The sequence below is a fragment of the Equus quagga genome, chromosome 3 (genome assembly GCF_021613505.1).
Source record: "Equus quagga isolate Etosha38 chromosome 3, UCLA_HA_Equagga_1.0, whole genome shotgun sequence".
NCBI lineage: Eukaryota > Metazoa > Chordata > Mammalia > Perissodactyla > Equidae > Equus > Equus quagga.
In genome coordinates, this window is record NC_060269.1 from 79,727,643 (window position 1) to 79,746,498 (window position 18,856).

Sequence of the window (18,856 nt, forward strand, 5' to 3'; positions counted from 1 at the left end):
ACAGCTAATAAATCACGAAGCCAGCATTTAAACTCAGATTGTTTGGGCCCTAAAATTGTCTTTCTACCAGTCTCTTTACCTTAGGGCTCTCTTTACTTTAGGTATAGCATGTATTTTTAAAAGAAATTATTAGAAATATTTAATCTGCAAAATTGGGTAGGAAGATAAAAATTTGGTTATCATTAAAAATACCTTTCAAAAGATACATCCTCCTCATCAGCTTTTATGCGCAACAGTGCCTACCTATTGTAGTTAGGAAGAGATGATAGTAGCTGTGATCTCTAGAGACAGATTTTCTGGGTTCAAAATTAGGCTTTCCTATTTACCCATTAGTTGACCTTGAATAACTTTGTAAATAATGTCATTGTGCCTCATTCTCTTATTAAAATGGAAATAATCATAAGCACCTACCTCATGTCAAGAGCTTAGAGTGTGTATGTTACATAGTAACACTTGATAAATGTTAGCTAATATTAGTGGAGAATCAAATTTTTTACCTTTTAAACATTAAGACAATGTTTCATTAACACAAGGTGACATATCACTGAGATAGTTTTCCTATTTTCCTTCTTTACCACCACTTCTGGGAGTTAATGATGCCTGAGCAGGGGGCATGCACTAACTGATACCTATTATATGTCGGGCACGGGGTAAGAACTCTCACACACATGCTATGTCACTGCATAAACTGTCACTCTGAGCAATACTTGATTTAAAGTCTCTCTCACAAGACATCAAGCTTGCTTATAATTAAATCAAATTTCAACAAAAATATTATCTACAAGATGTTGGGTTAAAAAATTGAAATTCTAGATCAGAAGGGCAATATACATAATAGATGTACAGTGTGCATTTATTTTAAACCACAAATTAATGTGTCTAGTCATTGGTTACATCACAGAATGAGAAATTCAGAAAAAAAAGATCTGTGATGATTTTTCCTGAGCTTCTATATGTTAAGCTAATTAGTTGACTTCTTAGAGAGTAATAATTGAAGGAAAAAGCAACAAAATATGTTAAATCAGTTTATCAGAATTCTCTCTAATTGTTAATTCTAATATTTCATCAGAGTTTTCAAATTTATATAAGATGTGAACCTAACTTTCTGAAACAGTTCTGTGTATTTGGTCTAGAGAAGACATGTTGATTGTCACGTGCATATGAGGAAGGACTCCCAGGCCACCCACAGGGATTCTGATCCCAGAGGTCTCCGGGGAGCCAAGGGAAGGGCAAATTCAACAAGACACCATGCGATTCCAAGACTGATGATGTGCAGACTCCACGTTGAGAAACCTGGGACTAGATTAAGCAAATAGTATTTATTTAATCCAACCACATAATTAATCCCAATAGGTGTATATTATCTCTAGAGAACAGAATGTTCATCCTTAAGTTAAATTCCAAAATAAAGTAGAGTGAAACACAGTCCATGTTAGCATCTTGTATTTAAGCCATTTGTCACACGTCTGCCTGCAGGATCACGGAGGTCCCGCTTGTATCCAGCGCATGGGTGCAGGGATGTTTACACAGCACCCTGCCGTGCTGGCTTCCTTCCTTTTACATCTCAATCTTACTAACTTTATGACCTAAGTTACCTCAAAGTAACTCAGTGATGAAAATAAGATTTTTAAAACTTATTACATCATGCTTCCTTCCATGCCAGACCTCTTTCTCTTTGAAGTCTTAAAACAAAATAACAAAAATTCATTTATTATGTATATGTCGACTTAGCAAATAGGTATTGGGTGCCTACCCTGTTCCAAGCACAGCCTGGGTAATTAGGATGAATTAACATACAGGAACTTACTACCTGGTGGGAAACGTTGTTAAATGGAATGTTTACACCAAATGGTCTACATTAGAAAAGGAATCATCCTCATGCTCTTGGAGATAAGATGTCATTTTGTAACAAACATTTTAAGAAAGGATTCATGATTTTCGCACATTTTAAGTTTATTTAAATTAAAGGATGATGTAAAATTTAGTTAGAAGGAGGTTCTTTTCAATATTGCTTACAACAACTCATGTTTATCATAATAGGGGATAAGTTAGATCTCTAAAAAGAGATTCTTATGCAGCTATTAAAATGCTGATGTGGAAGTATATTTACTGACAAGAAAGAATGTTAAAATCTAATTTTTGTTGAAAAGGGTAGATTACAGGGTATTTTAATTATGAAATTGCACTACAATAACAGGAAAAGGGGCTTAAAAGAATGAACCTACAATATAAAAGAGATCCAGAGGTGAAACTAGGGATGAAAACCTGGTAAGCAGAAGGACAAGCGTAACTGATTCAACAAAGGTTCCTCAGCCAAAGGGGTGAAGCCGAGACACAAGACAACTTCACCAGCTGACCCCCAAAAAGGCTCCAGAGCAGTACCACAAGTCACGCTTAAGAAGTGACAGTGAAGGGAGTATTGAAAACAGAAGGAGGCCTAAAACCCACTGTAGAAGTAGTCAGAGCTTCTGCTGCCCTATGCCTTTCCCTACAGGCTAGTAACATTTCTTCCCAACCCCCCCAGGAGCCAGGAAGGGTACATCTAAGACACACGTCACTCAGATGCCTTCCTTATTTTCCTTTTTTACTGTCAAGGTGAAGGACTGTCGGAAAGCAAGCACAAAGGAGGGCAGGGGTACCACCTACTGCAAACCTTCAGGGAACATTTACCCTGGATGCTGACGTCCCAGTCCTCTTCTCCTACATGGCTTCCAGAACTCAGTGTAGCCGAGCTTATGCCTTCCTGACTCAGGAATCTGACCAGGTCAAGAACAAACAAAATACCTAAAGATAGGGATATTGGAAATTTCTCAGTGAAACAGCCCTGCAATATCATCCTTCAGTGAAGCCCACTAGCAACAAGAGCTGCCCACATGTACAGAGCTTCCATCAGCTTTTATAGTCTCCATTCTCTTACACAAAGGGCACTGGATGCATGAAGAAAGACCACAAACAAGACAAATACACAGAGAACAGCCACTTGGGGAAAATATAACAGGGAAGGAATTAAAGACTACAAAACTATTACTAATACTGTCAGTATCATAAAAAATACATTTTATCAATGAAACAAGAACATGTTGCTACAAAAAGGGATAAACAAATAATGAACTCTAAAAATATGATCACATAAATAAAAATCTCAGTAGGTGAGTTGAGACAAAAATTAGAAAAGCTCCCATAATGTAGGGCAAAACCTAGAGATAGAAAAGTTAGGTAAATCAGAGCATCAATCCAGGAAATTCAACATCTGAATAATAGCATCTCTAGAAAGAGAGACTTGAGAAAAGAGAGAGCACAGAATTACCAAATAAACAAATTCTGTGAGATTCCCATAACGGAAAATCATAATTTTCTAGTTTGAAAGGACTCAGAGAATATACAAACAGACCCACACCAAAGTATGTTGTAAAATTTTATAACACTGGAGACAAAGGGAGATCCTAAATTTACTTGTGTATGTGTGTGTGTGTGTGTGTGTGTGTGTGTATATGTATACATATATATACACACACACATATCTATAAAGATAAAGGAGATTAAAAATAAGTATGGTACTGAACTTCTACAGCAAAACTGGAAAGTAGAATAAAATAGAGTGATGTCTTCAAAATTCTGATGGAAAAGTATTTCAAATTTAGAAATCAATACCTGGGCAAACTATAAACGAAATATGAGAGTAGGAAAAAGGCATGTTAAGATTTTCAAGGTCTCAAAAATTTCTCTCTCATGCACTTTTCTCAAGAAGTTATGGGAGGAGATGCTCCACCCTAATGAAGGTGTAAACAAGAAAATAGAAGAAATGAATTCCTGCTAATGGGAGATCCAACCCAAGAGAAAAGGGAAGTGTACTCTCAAGATAGTGGTAACGGTGGATAAAAGGTAAGAACTCTGCAGTGAACCTAAGGAACAGCCAGGCATGACTGAAGGCATATCAAAACACTCTGAGAGAAGGATGTTCAACAAGTTGAAATTAATAGAATAACTGAGGTATTTTACATTCCAACTGAGAGCTCAGAAATGAATTTGTGGTGGGAACAGAGGAAACAAACAACATTTTAACTCCTATATACACAGGATGGGGGACAGAAATTTGTGTATTAGCAGGTGTGAGGGTAGTAAAAGCTTTGATAGTGCAAAGTAAAAGGAAATGCCTAAAATTGAATAATTTACAGGTAGCAATACAATTATTTGTTTAGAGGTATGGAGGAAAATACCAAAAGAAAGAATGTAAAAAGGTGTAGGTACAGTCACTACTGGGGAGGAAGAAGTTGGGAGGATGCGTTAAAAAATAGAGCACTTTAAACTATGTTAAAACAAACAATAGCAGGTTTTGAAATAACATATCTCATATGATAAGCCCATTGTAGCCTGCGTATGTCTGTGTGTGATAAAGTATAGGAGGATTCATATCTATATGGATATTGATGAAATATAGGAAGATCCTACTTCTCGTGGAAAATTTAATTCTCTCTCAAGGAATACTGAATTTTGCATCATGAGACTTTCATATTTTGCATCATGAAATTTTTCATAGTTTGCATTCAAAAGGGCTATAATCCTGTTTCTATATCAGCATCGACTTACGAAGTACCAACAGATAACAGTTGGAGCTATCTAAATGCATTTGCAAATTGCTTCCCAGTACAAAATAGGGAAGTAATTAGTCTCATATCCTGATGTCGAATGAAGAACATCAGAGAACAAGGAAGAACCAGGAAATCAAAAAGAAAATCCAGCAAAGAAGAAGGAACTTCCCCAGCCACGCTTCAATATGGGATTCACCATGGGACCAATGAACACTGGTGTGGTAGTAACACTAAATCCACTTAACAGTTTACCATATTTTATGTGTTCGCATACAGGTGTGCTTAAATTTGTAGTAAATCTTCATATCGCATTCTATATTGCAAATTATCAACAATCCATTTTATGGTATTTTGTAGAACATTCTAAGTTAACTACCTCAGTTAGCGTTAAGGAAACATGCCTGAGTTCGGCAGCTCCAAGCAGCCTTTAGAGTCAAATCCTGGCTCTCCAACACTGGACAAATCAGATGAGAACCAGCCTTTCTATAAAGATTGTGAAGACGAAATATCGCTGAATAATCTTTCTAAAAATACTTAGCACTTTAACATACAGTCAGAATAGATGCAGTTTTACCAGAAACACATTCACAAGAACAAGAAGACAAGAAAAGTACTGCCAGCCCCTAATAGAACTGTTTCTATAAACCGAGTTAACAGCTAACATCCTAAATGAACACGCAAGGTTGCCTTCAGACAAGGTGGCCTGAGCAAGCCAAGGTAGTAAGATGGTAAAATGATTCCTTTTAATTAGCATTATTAAATAAATGGATGGTTAAACACAAATCTGAGACAAGTAGAGAGTTCTTCATTTGCTTTTGCCAAAATAACCAAACCAAGACAGCAATTTACATAAACATATACAACTGCTCCTTAAGAATCAATTAATCTACATGTGTCTCATTCCCTATGAAAAGAAAATTATTACATAAATCACAATATCTCCAATCACCAATAAAATTAAAGTAATTGAGGGATAATTTGGAGGTTAACAGACAGAAGACAAGGGGGAAGAGAAGCAGCAGAATGAGTAAATCTGATTAGATTCACCTTAGAAGTTAAAAACACTGTTAAAAAGATAAGGTTTTTAGGATCTCGTCAAGATGGCAGAGTAAGCAGACTCTGAACTCATCTCCTCCCAGGAACACAACCAAGTTACAACTATTTTTGAATAAATTACCCTGGAGAGAAAACTGAAAACTGGATAAAAAGAACCCCCACAACAAGGGACAGTCCTGACTAAGGCCGAAGAGGCAGAAATTCCTGCTGGAGAGAAAAAAAGCCACCTGTGGGAGCAGCGGAGCTTCTCAGCTGGCCAGGCGGGAGCCACCCTAAGGTACGAGCCCTCCCTGGAGGAGTGAGGTCCAGAGCAGGGGTGATACTGCTATAAGCATCCTTCAGACTCAGCCCAGCTGAGACGGGGGTCTTACTGTCTGGCTTTGCTGGCTTTTAACTGCAGCAAGGATACCCCCAGAAAAGCTATCAGTGAAAGCCAAAAAGACCTGGGTCTTAAAGGGCCCAGGCACAAACTCATTCATTGCAGCAACCTAAAATCACCAGAGAGAAGGCTGACAGTCCGTTGGTGAAAAGAGACTCACCTGGTGGGCTCTGGGGGCATCTTGGTGAGAGGAGGGACCTCTCCTGAGACTGAGACATTGGTGGGGGCCATTGTTCTGAACTGGTCCAGGCGCGCTGACACGGACCCCAGTAGGCACCATTGAGGTTCATCCCTTGGCCTGTTAGCCCATGGTTCTGCCATGCCCACTGGAGCACAGATTAGATCCAGTTCAGCCAGGGCAGGCAGACCCCTAGAGACTGGCCCCACCTAACAGCAAGCCCTCAGGCTACTTTTCAGCCTGCGTTGACTGGGTGCCTTGATCCTCTACAGGCAGGCAAGGGTGTCTGCCTCTGTGAGGCGTGGCCTGTGTGAGGACCAGGTGAACTGTGGGGGGCATTGGTGGAGGGGTGGGGGCCTCTGCAGTGCAGGTGTCGGGGTGCACTCAAGGGGATTGAGAAGTGTGCACGGACCAGGACTGTGTTGATGGTGTTGAAGCCTCTGGTCCTTTGCGGGGTGAGGCTTATTAGTGGCAGAAGACCTGTGCTTCACAAATAGCCATAAAAAGGATCAGCCCCACCTTCCAAAGCCTGAAACAATTGAGTGCTCCCATGCCAAGGGCCAGCCCCACTCCTAAGAAAACTGACAACAGCCTTGTAGGCCAGAGGCCTATAGCAATTGCAGCCCCTGAGCCTAGCAACCCGCTACACTGGATACCAACCCAATTAAGAGGAAAACTGCAATAGGAGTGTGCTGATAGACTTTGTAGCCAACGGTGCTGAGGCTCCACAAACTGGATTTACAAAAAGCTGGCCAGGGAATGAAAGACTAGATTCCCTGGGTACCTGCAGAGGGAGCAACCCTACCACAGCAGGACACAAGTAGCCCACAAAGGGGTCACTTCTGGATCTTGTGGACTGGTGACAAGAGGGAAGCACACTGCTGGGCCTCATAAGGCATCTTATAGATAAGGCCACTTCTCCAAGATCAGGAGACAGAGCTGACTGGCCTAATACATAGAAATAAGCACAGAGAAAGAGGCATAATGAGAAGACAAATGAATACTTTCCAAGCAGGGGAATAGGACAAAACCCCAGAAAAAGGACTAAATGAAACAGAAACAAGTGACCAACTTGACAAAGAGTTCAAACAAAATATCCTGAGGATGCTCACAGATATGGGGAGAAGACTGGATGAACACAGTGAGCACATCAGCAAAGAACTGGAAGATATAAAAAAAAACAATCAAAAATGAAGAACACAATACTGGAAATGAGAAATTCACTAGAGGGACTCAATAGCAGAGTAGAGGATGCAGAAGAACTGATCGGCGAGCTAGACGAAAGACTAGAGGAAATCACCCAAGCGGAACAGAAAAAAGAAAAAAGAATTAGACAGAATGAGAACAGTCTAAGGGAACTCTGGGACAATATCAAGCATGCTAACATTCAGATTATAGGTGTCCCAGAAGGAGAAGACAGAGACAAAGGGGCAGGAAATTTATTTGAAGAAATAACAGACGAAAATTTTCCTAAGCTGAGGAAGGAAACAGACATCCAAGTTCAGGAAGCACAGAGAGCTCCAAACAAGATAAGCCCAAAGAGGCCCACACCAAGACATATTATAATTAAAATGTCCAAAATTAAGGATGACGAGAGAATCCTAGAAGCAGCAAGAGAAAGGCCACAAGTGACATATAAAGGGAAGCCCATCTTCTTCTCAGCCGAGACACTACAGGCAAGAAGAGAATGGCATGACATATTTAAAGTGCTAAAAGGAAAAAACCTACAGGCAAGAATACTCTATCCATCAAGGCTGTCATTCCAATTGGAAGGAGAGATAAAGAGCTTCACAGACAAGCAAAAATTAAAGGAGTTGATCACCAAGAAACCAGTTCTACAAGAAATGCTGAAGGGACTTATTTAAGTGGGAAAGCAAGGACCACAGATAGAGATTAAACAAAAAAATTATTATCAAAAAAACAAAACAACAAGAAAAAACCATGCAATAAAATCACTTTTAAAGGTAAAAATACAGTAAAGCTAGCAGATTAACTACCTGTGAAGATAATATGAAGGTTAAATGATAAGAGGGTAATGGATGGGCACATGCTAAACAAGAGACTATATATGATATGAAAAACAAAATGTGGGAGGAGGGGAGTGAAAAGGTAGAGGTTTTAGAAAGACGTCAAACTAAAGAGTCTATCAGCTGGATATAGACTGTTATGTACATACACTATTAAACAGGATCCTCATGGTAATCACAAATCAGAAACCTATAACAAGCAAGCAAAAAAGTAAGACAAAAGAAATCAAACATATTACTAAAGATAGCCATCAAACCACAAGGGAAGAGAGCAAAAGAAAAAGAAAGGAACAGAGAAAAACTACTAAAACACCCAGAAAAAAAAAGTAATAAAAAGGCAATAAATACATATTTATCAATAGCTACTTTAAATGTCAATGGACTAAAGGCTCTAATCAAATGCCATAGGGTGGGCAATTGGATAAAAAAATAAGACCCATGTATATGCTGCATACAACAGACACACTTCAGACTTAAAGACACTCACAAACTGAAAGTGAAAGGATAGAAACGGATATTCTACGCAAATGGCAAAGAAAAGAAAGCAGGGGCAGTAGTACTTATATCAGACACAATAGACTTTAAAACAAAAACTGTAACAAGAGACAAAGACGGGCACTACATAATGATAAAGGGAACAATCCAGCAAGAAAATATAACACTTGTAAATATCTATGCACCCAACATAGTAGCACCTAAATATATAAAGCAATTATTAACAGACATAAAAGGAGAAATAGACAGTAACACAGTAATAGTAGGGGACTTTAACACTGCACTTACACCAATGGATAGATCCTCCAAACAGAAGATCAATAAGGAAACACTGGCCTTAAAGGACACATTAGACCAGATGGAGTTAGTAGATCTCTACAAAACATTCCATCCAAAAACCACAGAATAAACATTCTTTTCAAATGCACATGGAACATTCTCCAAGATTGATCACATATTAGGCCACAAAACAAGTCCCAATAAATCTAGGAAGATCAAAATAATACCGTGCATCTTTTCTCACCACAAAGGTATGAAACTAGAAATCAACTACAGGAAGAAAACCAGAAAAACCAGAAAGATGTGAAGATTAAACAAAATGGTACTGAACAACGTTTGGGTCAATGAAGTAATCAAAGGAGAAATAAAAAAATTCCTGGAGACAAATGAAAATGAGAATATGACATGCCAAAATCTGTGGGATACAGCAAAAGTGGTTCTAAAAGGGAAGTTTATAGCAATTCAGGCCTACCTCAACAAACAAGAAAAATCCCAAATAGACAATCTAAAAGCAGACCTAAAGGTACTGGAAAAAGAACAACAAACAAAGCCCAAAATCAGCAAAAGAAAGGAAATAATAAAAATCAGAGCAGAAATAAACAAAATAGAGACTAAAAAAACAATAGAAAAAATTAATGAAACCAAGAGTTGGTTCTTTGAAAAGATAAACAAAATTGACAAACCCTTAGCTAGACTCACCAAGAAAAAAAAGAGAGAAGGCCGAAATAATTAAAATCAGACATGAAAGAGGAGAGATTACAACAGACACCTCAGAAATACAAAAGATATTAAGAGAATACTAGGAAAAGCGATACACCAACAAATTGGATAATCTGGAAGAAATGGATAAATTCTTAGAAACATACAACCTTCCAAAACTGGACCAAGAAGAAGTAGAAAATTTGAATAGACTGATCACCAGTAAGGAGATCGAAACAGCCAATCAAAAACCTCCAAAAAATAAAAGTCCAGGGCCAGATGGCTTCCCTGATGAATTCTACCAAACATTCAAAGAAGACTTAATAGCTATCCTTCTCAAACTCTTCCAAAAAATTGAAGAGGAGAGGAGGCTTCCTAACTCATTCTACAAAGCCAACAGTATCCAAAACCAGACAAGGACAACACAAAAAAAGAAAATTACAGGCCAATATCACTGATGAACATCGATGCAAAAATCCTCAACAAAATACTAGCAAACTGAATACAACAATACATTAAAAAGATCATACATCATGATCAAGTGGGTTTCATTCCAGGGATGCAGGGATGGTTCAACCACCACAAATCTATCAATGTGATACACCACATTAACAAAATGAAGAATGAAAATTACATGATCATCTCCATAGATGCAGAGACAGCATTTGATAAGATACAGCATCCATTTATGATAAAAACTCTAAGTAAAATGAGTATAGAAGGAAAATACGTCAACATAACAAAGGCTATATATGACAAACCCACAGCTAAGATCATTCTCAATGCAGAAAAACTGAAAGCTATCCCTCTAAGAACAGGAACCAGATAAGGATGCCCACTGTTGCCACTCTTATTTAACCTAGTATTGGAAGTCCTAGCCAGAGCAATCAGGTAAGAAAAAGAAATAAAAGGGATCCACATTAGAAAAGAGGAAGTGAAAGTGTCACTCTTTGCAGATGACATGGTTTTATATGCAGAAAAGCCTAAACATTCCACTAAAAAACGTTTAGAAACAATAAAGGAATACAGTCAAGTTGTGCGATACAAAATCAAAGTACAAAAATCTGTTGCATTTCTATACACTAACAATGAAGTAGCAGAAAGAGAAATTAGGAATACAATCCCATTTACAATTGCAATAAAAAGAATAAAATATCTAGGAATAAATTTAACCAAAGAGGTGAAAGATCTGTACACCAAAAACTATAAAACATTGTTGAAAGAAACTCAAGAAGACACAAAGAATTGGAAAGATATTCTGTGCTCTTGGATTGGAAGAACTAACATCATTAAAATGTCCATACTTCCTAAAGCAATCTACAGATTCAATGCAATCTCTATCAAAGTTCCAACATTTTTCACAGAAACAGAACAAAGAATCCTAAAATTTATATGGAACAACAAAAGACCACGAATAGCCAAAAGATTCCTGAGAAAAAAGAACAAAGCTGGAGGCATCACACTCCCTGATTTCAAAATCTACTACAAAGCCATAGTAACCAAAACAGCACGGTACTGGCACAAAAACAGACACACAGATCAATGGAACAGAATTGAGAGCCCAGAAATAAACCCACACATTTATGGACAGCTAACATTCGACAAGGGAGCCAAGAGCATATGATGGAGAAAGGAGAGTCTCTTCAGTAAATGGTGTTGGGAAAACTGGACAGCCACATGCAGAAGAATGAAAGTAGACCATTCCCTTACACCATGCACAAAAATCAACTCAAAATGGATTAAAGACTTGGATGTAAGACCCAAAACCATGAAACTTCTGGAAGAAAACATAGGCAGTACGCTCATTGACATCGGTCTGAGCAGCATATTTTCAAGTACCATATCTGACCGGGCAAGGGAAACAAAAGAAAAAATGTACAAATGGGACTACATCAAACTAAAAAGCTTCTGCACAACAAAGGAATCCATCAACAAAACGAAAAGACAACCTAACAATTGGGAGAAGATATTTGCAAACCATATATCAGATAAGGGGTTAATATCCAAACTATACAGAGAACTCATACAGCTCAACAATGAAAAAACTAACAACCCAATTAAAAAATGGGCAAAAGATCTGAATAGAGATCTCTTCAAAGAAGATATACGGACGGCCAACAAGCATACGAAAACATCATTAGCTATCAGGCAAATGCAAATCAAAACTACAATGAGGTATCACCTCACTCCAGTCAGATGGCTGTAATTAACAAGACAGAAAACAACAAATGTTGGAGAGAATGTGGAGGGATGGGAACCCTTGTACACTGCTGGTGGGAGCGCAAACTGGTGCAGCCACTATGGAAAGCAGTATGGAGTTTCCTCAGAAAATTAAGAGTAGATCTACCATATGATCCAGCTATCCCACTGCTGGGTATTTATCCAAAGAACTTGATAATGCAAAGGCATAAAGATACCTGCACCCCATGTTCACTGCAGCATTATTCACAATAGCCAAGACTTGGAAACCACCTAGGTGCCCATCAAGGGACGAATGGATAAAGATGTGGTATTTATACATGATGGAATACTACTCAGCCATAACAAATGATGAAATCTGGCCATTTGTGACAACATAGACGGACCCTGAGTGAAATAAGTCCGAGGGAGAAAGTTAAATACCGTACCATCTCACTCATAAGTAGAAGATAAAAACAACGACAATCAAACACACAGCAATGCAGAATGGATTGGTGGTTACCATAGGGGAAGGTGGGGGAGGGCAAAAGGGGTGATTAGGCTCACAAGTGAGGGGATGAACTATAATTATTTTTTGGGTGGTGAACATCATGTAATCTACACAGAATTCGGAATATATTATGATGTACATCTGGAAAAAAAAGATAAGGTTTTTAAAAATTGAATTACAATTGACATACAACATTACTTTAGTCCCAGGTGTACAACATAATGATTCAATATTTGCATATATTGCAAAATGATCACAAATAAGTCTAGTTAATACCAATTGGCATACATAATTATAGAATGTTTTTCCTGTGAGGATGAATTTTAAGACTTACTTCTTGTCAAGTAACTCTAGTCACCAAGCTGTACATTACATCCCCAGAACTTATTTTTTTGTAACTAGAAGTTTGTACCTTTTGACTCTCTTCACTCATTTTGCCCACCCACCCCAACCCCTGCCTCTGTATCTATACACTTGGCTTTTTGTTCTTTGGGGTTTTCTTTAGGTTCCACATATAAGCAAGATCATACAGTATTTGTCTTTCTTTGCTTGACTTACTTCACTTAGCTTATGCCCTCAAGGTCCATCCATGATGTCACAAATAGCAAGATTTTCTTCTTCTTTATGGCTGAATAACATTCTACTGTATATATATATATATATATATATACACACACACACATACATACACATATACACACACGCCCCCCACTTCTTCTTTATCCATTCTTTACCCATTGATGGACACTTAGGTTGTTACTGTATCTTGACTACTGTAAATAACGCTGCAGTGAACATGGGGGTGTATATATCTTTTTGAATTAGTGTTTTTATTTTCTTTGGATAAATACCCAGAAGTAGAATTGCTAGAGCATACCGTAGTTCTACTTTTAATTTTTTGAGGAACCTGCATATTGTTTTCGATAGTGGCTGCACCAGTTTTCATTCCACCCAACAGTGCACAAGGGTTTCCTTTTTTCCACATCCTTGCCAGCATTTGCTATCTCTCATCTTTTTAATAGCCATTCTAACAGTTGTGAGGTGATATCTCATTGTGGTTTAGATTTCATTCCCCTAATGATTAGAGACGTTGAGCATTTTTTCACATACCTGTTAGCCATCTGTATGTCTTTGGAAAAATGTCTATTCAGATCTCCTGACCATTTTTTTAATTGAATTATTTGTTAAAAAAAAAAACAATTCTGGGGCCAGCACAGTGCTGTAGTGGTTAAGTTCATGTGCTCCGCTTCGGTGGCCTAGGGTTCGCCGGTTGGGATCCCAGGTGTGGACCTACACACCACTCATCAAGCCATGCTGTGGCAGCATCCCATATACAAAAGACTAGAGGAAGAATGGCACAGATGGTAGCTCAGGGTCAAACTTCCTCAAGCAAAAAGAGGAAGACTGGCAACGGATGTTAGCTCAGGGCCAATCTTCCTCACCAAAAAAACAAAAACAATTCTACTGAGCTATATGAGTTTTTGTATTTGATTTATTGCTGAGGAAGACTGGCTCTAAGTTAACATCTGTGCCAGTCTTCCTCTATTTTTTATGTGGGTCACCACCACAGCATGGCTGCCAATGAGTGGTATAGGTCCACACCTGGGAACTGAACCCAGGCCACCGAAGCAAGCAGAGCCTGCCAAACTTAACCACTAGGCCATGGAGGCTGCCCTGTCCGAGTTCTTAATATATTTTGGATATTAATCTCTTGTCAGATATATGATTTGCCATTATTTCTCCCATTCATACACTGTTTTTATTTTGTTGATGGTTTCCTTTGCTGTGCAGAAGCTTTTTAGTGTGATGTAATCTCACTTGTTTATTTTTCCTTTTTTTTTGGTGTCAAATCCAAAAACTCATCGCCAAGACCTACGTCAAGGAGCTTACTGTCTACATTTTCTCCCATGAGTTTTATCACTTCAGGTCTTACTTTCAAGTCTTTAATTCATTCTGAATTAGGCTTTGTGTATGGTGTAAAATAGTAGTCCAGTTTCATTCTTTTTTTTTTTTTTTAAGAGTTTATTTTTTTTTTCCTTTTTCTCCCCAAAGTACCCCCGTACATGGTTGTATATTCTTCGTTGTGGGTCCTTCTAGTTGTGGCATGTGGGACGCTGCCTCAGCATGGTTTGACGAGCAGTGCCATGTCTGCGCCCAGGATTCGAACCAACAAAACACTGGGCCGCCTGTAGCGGAGCGCGCAAACTTAACCACTCGGCCACGGGGCCAGCCCCTCCAGTTTCATTCTTTTGCATGTGGCTGTCCAGTTTTCCCAACACCATTTATTGAAGAGACTGTCCTTTCCCCATTGTATGTTCTTGGCTCCTTTGTCATAAATTAATTGACCATATACGCATGGGTTTATTTCTGGGCTCACTATACTGTTCCATTCATCTTTGTGTCTGTCTTTATGCCAACAACATACTGTTTTGATTACTTTTGCTTTGTAATATAGTTTGCAATTGGAGTGCAATGCCTCCAGCTTTATTCTTCCTTCTCAAGATTGCTTTGGCTATTTGGGGTGTTTTGTAGTTCCACATAAATTACAGGATTGCTTATTCTATTTCAGTGAAAAATGCCATTGGAATTTTGATAGGGATTGTATTGAATCTGCAGACTGCTTTGGGTAGTATGGACATTTTAACAATAGTAATTCTTCCAATCCATGAGCATGGAATATCTTTCCATTTATTTGTGTCTTCTTCAATTTCTTTCATCAATGTCTTATAGTTTTCAGTACACGGATTTTTCATCTCCTTGGTTAAATTTATTCCTGGATATTTTATTCTTTTTGATGCAATTGTAAATGGGACTGTTTTCTTAATTTCTCTGATAGTTTTTTATTACTGTATAGAAATGCAACAGATTTCTGTATATTGATTTTGTATGCTACAACTTTACTGAATTTATTTATTAGTTCTAATAGATTTTTGGTGGAGGCTTTAGGATTTTCTATATATAGTATCATGTCATATGCAAATAGTGACAGTTTGACTCCTTTCTTTCTAATTTGGATGCCTTTTATTTCCTTTTCTTGCCTAACTGCTATGGCTAGCACTTACAAAACTATGTTGAATAAAAGTGGCAGTAGTGGGCATCCTTGTCTTGTTCCTGATCTTAGAGGAAATGCTTTCAGCTTTTCACCATTGAGCATGGTGTTAGCTGTGGGCTTGTCATATACGACCTTTATTAGGTTAAGATATGTTCCCTCTTTTAACAGTTTTTATCATAAATGGATGTTAAGTTTTGTCAAATGCTTTTTCTTCATCCATTGAGATGATCATATGATTTTTGTCTTTCATTTTGTTGATGTGGTATATCAGACTGATTTGCAAATGTTGAACCCTCCTTGTATTCCCAGAATAAATCCGACTTGATTATGGTATATGATCCTTTCAATGCTTTGTTGTATGCGGTTTGCTAATATTTTGTTGAGGATTTTCATAACTATGTTCATCAGGAACGTTGGCCTGTAATTTTCTTTCTTGTTGTGTCCTTGTCTGGTTTCAGTATCAGGGTAATGCTGGCCTCGTAAAATGAGTTTGGAAGTATTCTTCCTCTTCTATTTTTTGGAAGAGTTTGAAAAGGATTGGAATTAATTCTTCTTTGAAAGTTTGGTAGAAATCACCAGTCAAGCTGTCTAGTCCTGGACTTTTGTTTGTTGGGAAGTTTTTAACTACCGATTCAATCTTTTTAAGATCTTCTTAATAGCTAGTCCATATTTGAGAAAAGGGACAATGAGAAACTGGACTTTTATCCACTGCTATAATTATGAAAAAAGATTTATAAAAGGATCACTTTCATATAAAGTCATACTGAATTTGTGTAAAATCCAGCCAGCCTCACACACACAAGCCAGGAATTTTGGAACCAAAACAAGACAGAACACATCAGCTAAGGCATAAAAAAGGCAATTACATGCATACACACAAAAAAAATCATTTTATAAAAACATGAATTTAGCCAGACAATAAGAATGCTAAAATAAGAGCTAGAAGGAATGACAAAAACATGTATTTATGATAAATGTGAACATCCGGATGACCAGTGGAGTAGCAATAATGAAGATATATCTCAAATATCAAATGTCTGACTAAGATAGTTACCAAAATGTATTTTTCACATTTTATTATATTTTTAGTATCCTTCCATTTGAAACAAGAGAAAGGCAGACTTTAAGACAGAAAATTTGATTTAGCTTATTTAAATACTATAAGATCTTTATTAAGTAGATCCAAATTTTACTTGATTTTGTGTTAAATTTTATATAAAAGAAGACAATTATTGAAAACAGCTGGAAGAAGACTAACCATTAAAGAAACTATGTATAATTTAGTATGTTGTATTTTCTAAATCAGCGAGTGAAAACTTTTAAAAAATTTTTTACACCAAGGAAAACTAAATAGTGAATAGTTTCTACTTAATTAAGTTGAACAGAATTTCAACAAAATTGATTACTTCTTCCCAATAGCTTTCTAGGCAATTATGGCTTTTTTTTCTCTTTTGCCAAGGAAGATTGGCCCTGAGCTAACATCTGTGCCCATCTTCCTCTATTTTATATGTGGGACACCTGCCACAGCATGGCTAAATGAGTGGTGAGTAGGTCCACACATGGGATCTGAACCTTCGAACCCCAGGCCACCAAAGCAGAGTGCTAAACTTAAGTGCTACACCACTGGGCCAGCCCCTGGCTTTTTTTACATTTTAGTAATAGAATTATAAATAAACCTGACAGAAAAATCTAAGAGAAAAAACTGAGAAAAGACAAACTATCTAGAAATTTCTTAGGAATAAATACTACACTAACTAAAACACTCTTTAGGAGCTCATTCTATCTTTCAGTTTCTTTCCTCCCTCCTCCCCTCCTCCACCCCCCACCTCTCCATCTCTCCCTCTGATAGCAATCCTTAGCTTAATAGTGTGAATCTAGACACTTCATATGCTGCCTAGTTAGCTTAGCTGGTTACACTATAGTTAACCCAGGAAGTTAACTATTCAAATTACCATGATAATAAAAAGTAGGTCATGTAGAAGCCAATTTAAAAGTGGTTCTCATCTTTTCAGAGGACTAGATTTTTAGAGAGCAAATGAACCACAAGTTACTTGCAGACATATGTGTATGTGTGTGTGTGTTCTTTACAAATCACAACTAAATTATATTCCTAACGACTTCCATGTATAAGAGATTTCACATATAGATTTTCAGGCAACTTAATCAAATTTCATGAAATAACCTAATGATCAGCATGCAATAGTGTGATTTCCATTCTTTCTTAAATATCTTGAATATCTTTCCTTGGATACATGTTACAGTTATATACATGTTTTTAGCTATTTTGTATATTTGTATATAGTCATATACAAGTTTTCTTTGGCATCTCTTATATAAGTTAGGAAATAAGGCAGCGTTATAAAGAGTTTCTTTAAAGTACTCACTTGGAATCAGTGGACAATTATTAGCTGGAAGTCTGGTATAAACACCACGAAATAACTCACTTTTTGATATATATACTTAATAAATCAGTTCAATATTTTCAAAATATTTCTATATTATTTCATATTATGGACTCTTCATACAATTTTTAAAGAATAATATGAAATAAGATTTTTACCGAAAAAGCAGAAAACAGAACAAAAGTAAAATATAATAAAAAAAATTTCCAATACTATGACTCAGCAACAAATAAATTTTAAGTTCTATATTCATCCATTATATCCTAAAGAATGCTTTAGCTATATTTAGTTTTAATTATTTTTTCTCAGTAACATTCTTATCACTTCACAAACACCATAAGTAAAACATTTTAAGATTGTGACATAAAAGATTGTTTTATACGCCACAGTGAAGCGACTATCAGAATCCACTGTCACATTAAAACACATAGAGAACAATCTTTATGAACAACAGAGATAATTCAAGGAAAATTAAATCTCAACACACAATGTACTTAGAAATGGATTTGAGTCCTCAAATTTATTGAAAGATGACATATGATTATTTTGTGCCACAGGATCTACTAGTAATCTATTCTCCTTTCTTCATTTTTTTCTTTTAGCTCTGAATATCTTAAAAATTACCAAAATTTTGAGTGTCTTCACTGTTTTACCCCATCTTCACCAGAGGGCGGGCAGGAGCAAGAAGAGAAATTGACATTCATATCACACAAGTTTGCAGTTTAAGTGTCTTGGTAAAAACACTAGTGGAAGAGAAATCTGAAAGTACTAAACTGGGGCCGGCCGGGTGGCGCAGCGGTTAAGTTCGCACGTTCCACTTCTCAGCGGCCCGGGGTTCGCCGGTTCGGATCCTGGGTGCAGACACGGCACCGCTTGGCACACCATGCTGTGGCAGGCATCCCACATGTAGAGGAAGATGGGCACGGAAGTTAGCTCAGGGCCAGCCTTCCTCAGCAAAAAGAGGAGGACTGGCAGTAGTTAGTTCAGGGCTAATCTTCCTCAAAAAAAAAT

At 37.4% G+C, this 18,856-nt stretch overlaps 1 protein-coding gene across 5 annotated transcripts in view; it reads right to left on the reverse strand.

Moving 5' to 3' along the window:
- The window catches only part of BMPR1B (bone morphogenetic protein receptor type 1B), a 321,441-nt gene that overhangs the window by 48,652 nt on the left and 253,933 nt on the right, over window positions 1-18,856 (reverse strand). Inside the window, exon 5 of one of the 5 annotated variants that reach the window (XM_046657289.1) lies at window positions 1,155-1,299. The exons of the other annotated variants lie outside the window; for them this stretch is intronic. The gene's annotated coding sequence lies outside the window, so the exon portion shown is untranslated. The remainder of the gene's footprint in view (window positions 1-1,154; window positions 1,300-18,856) is intronic. 5 annotated transcript variants of the gene reach the window in all.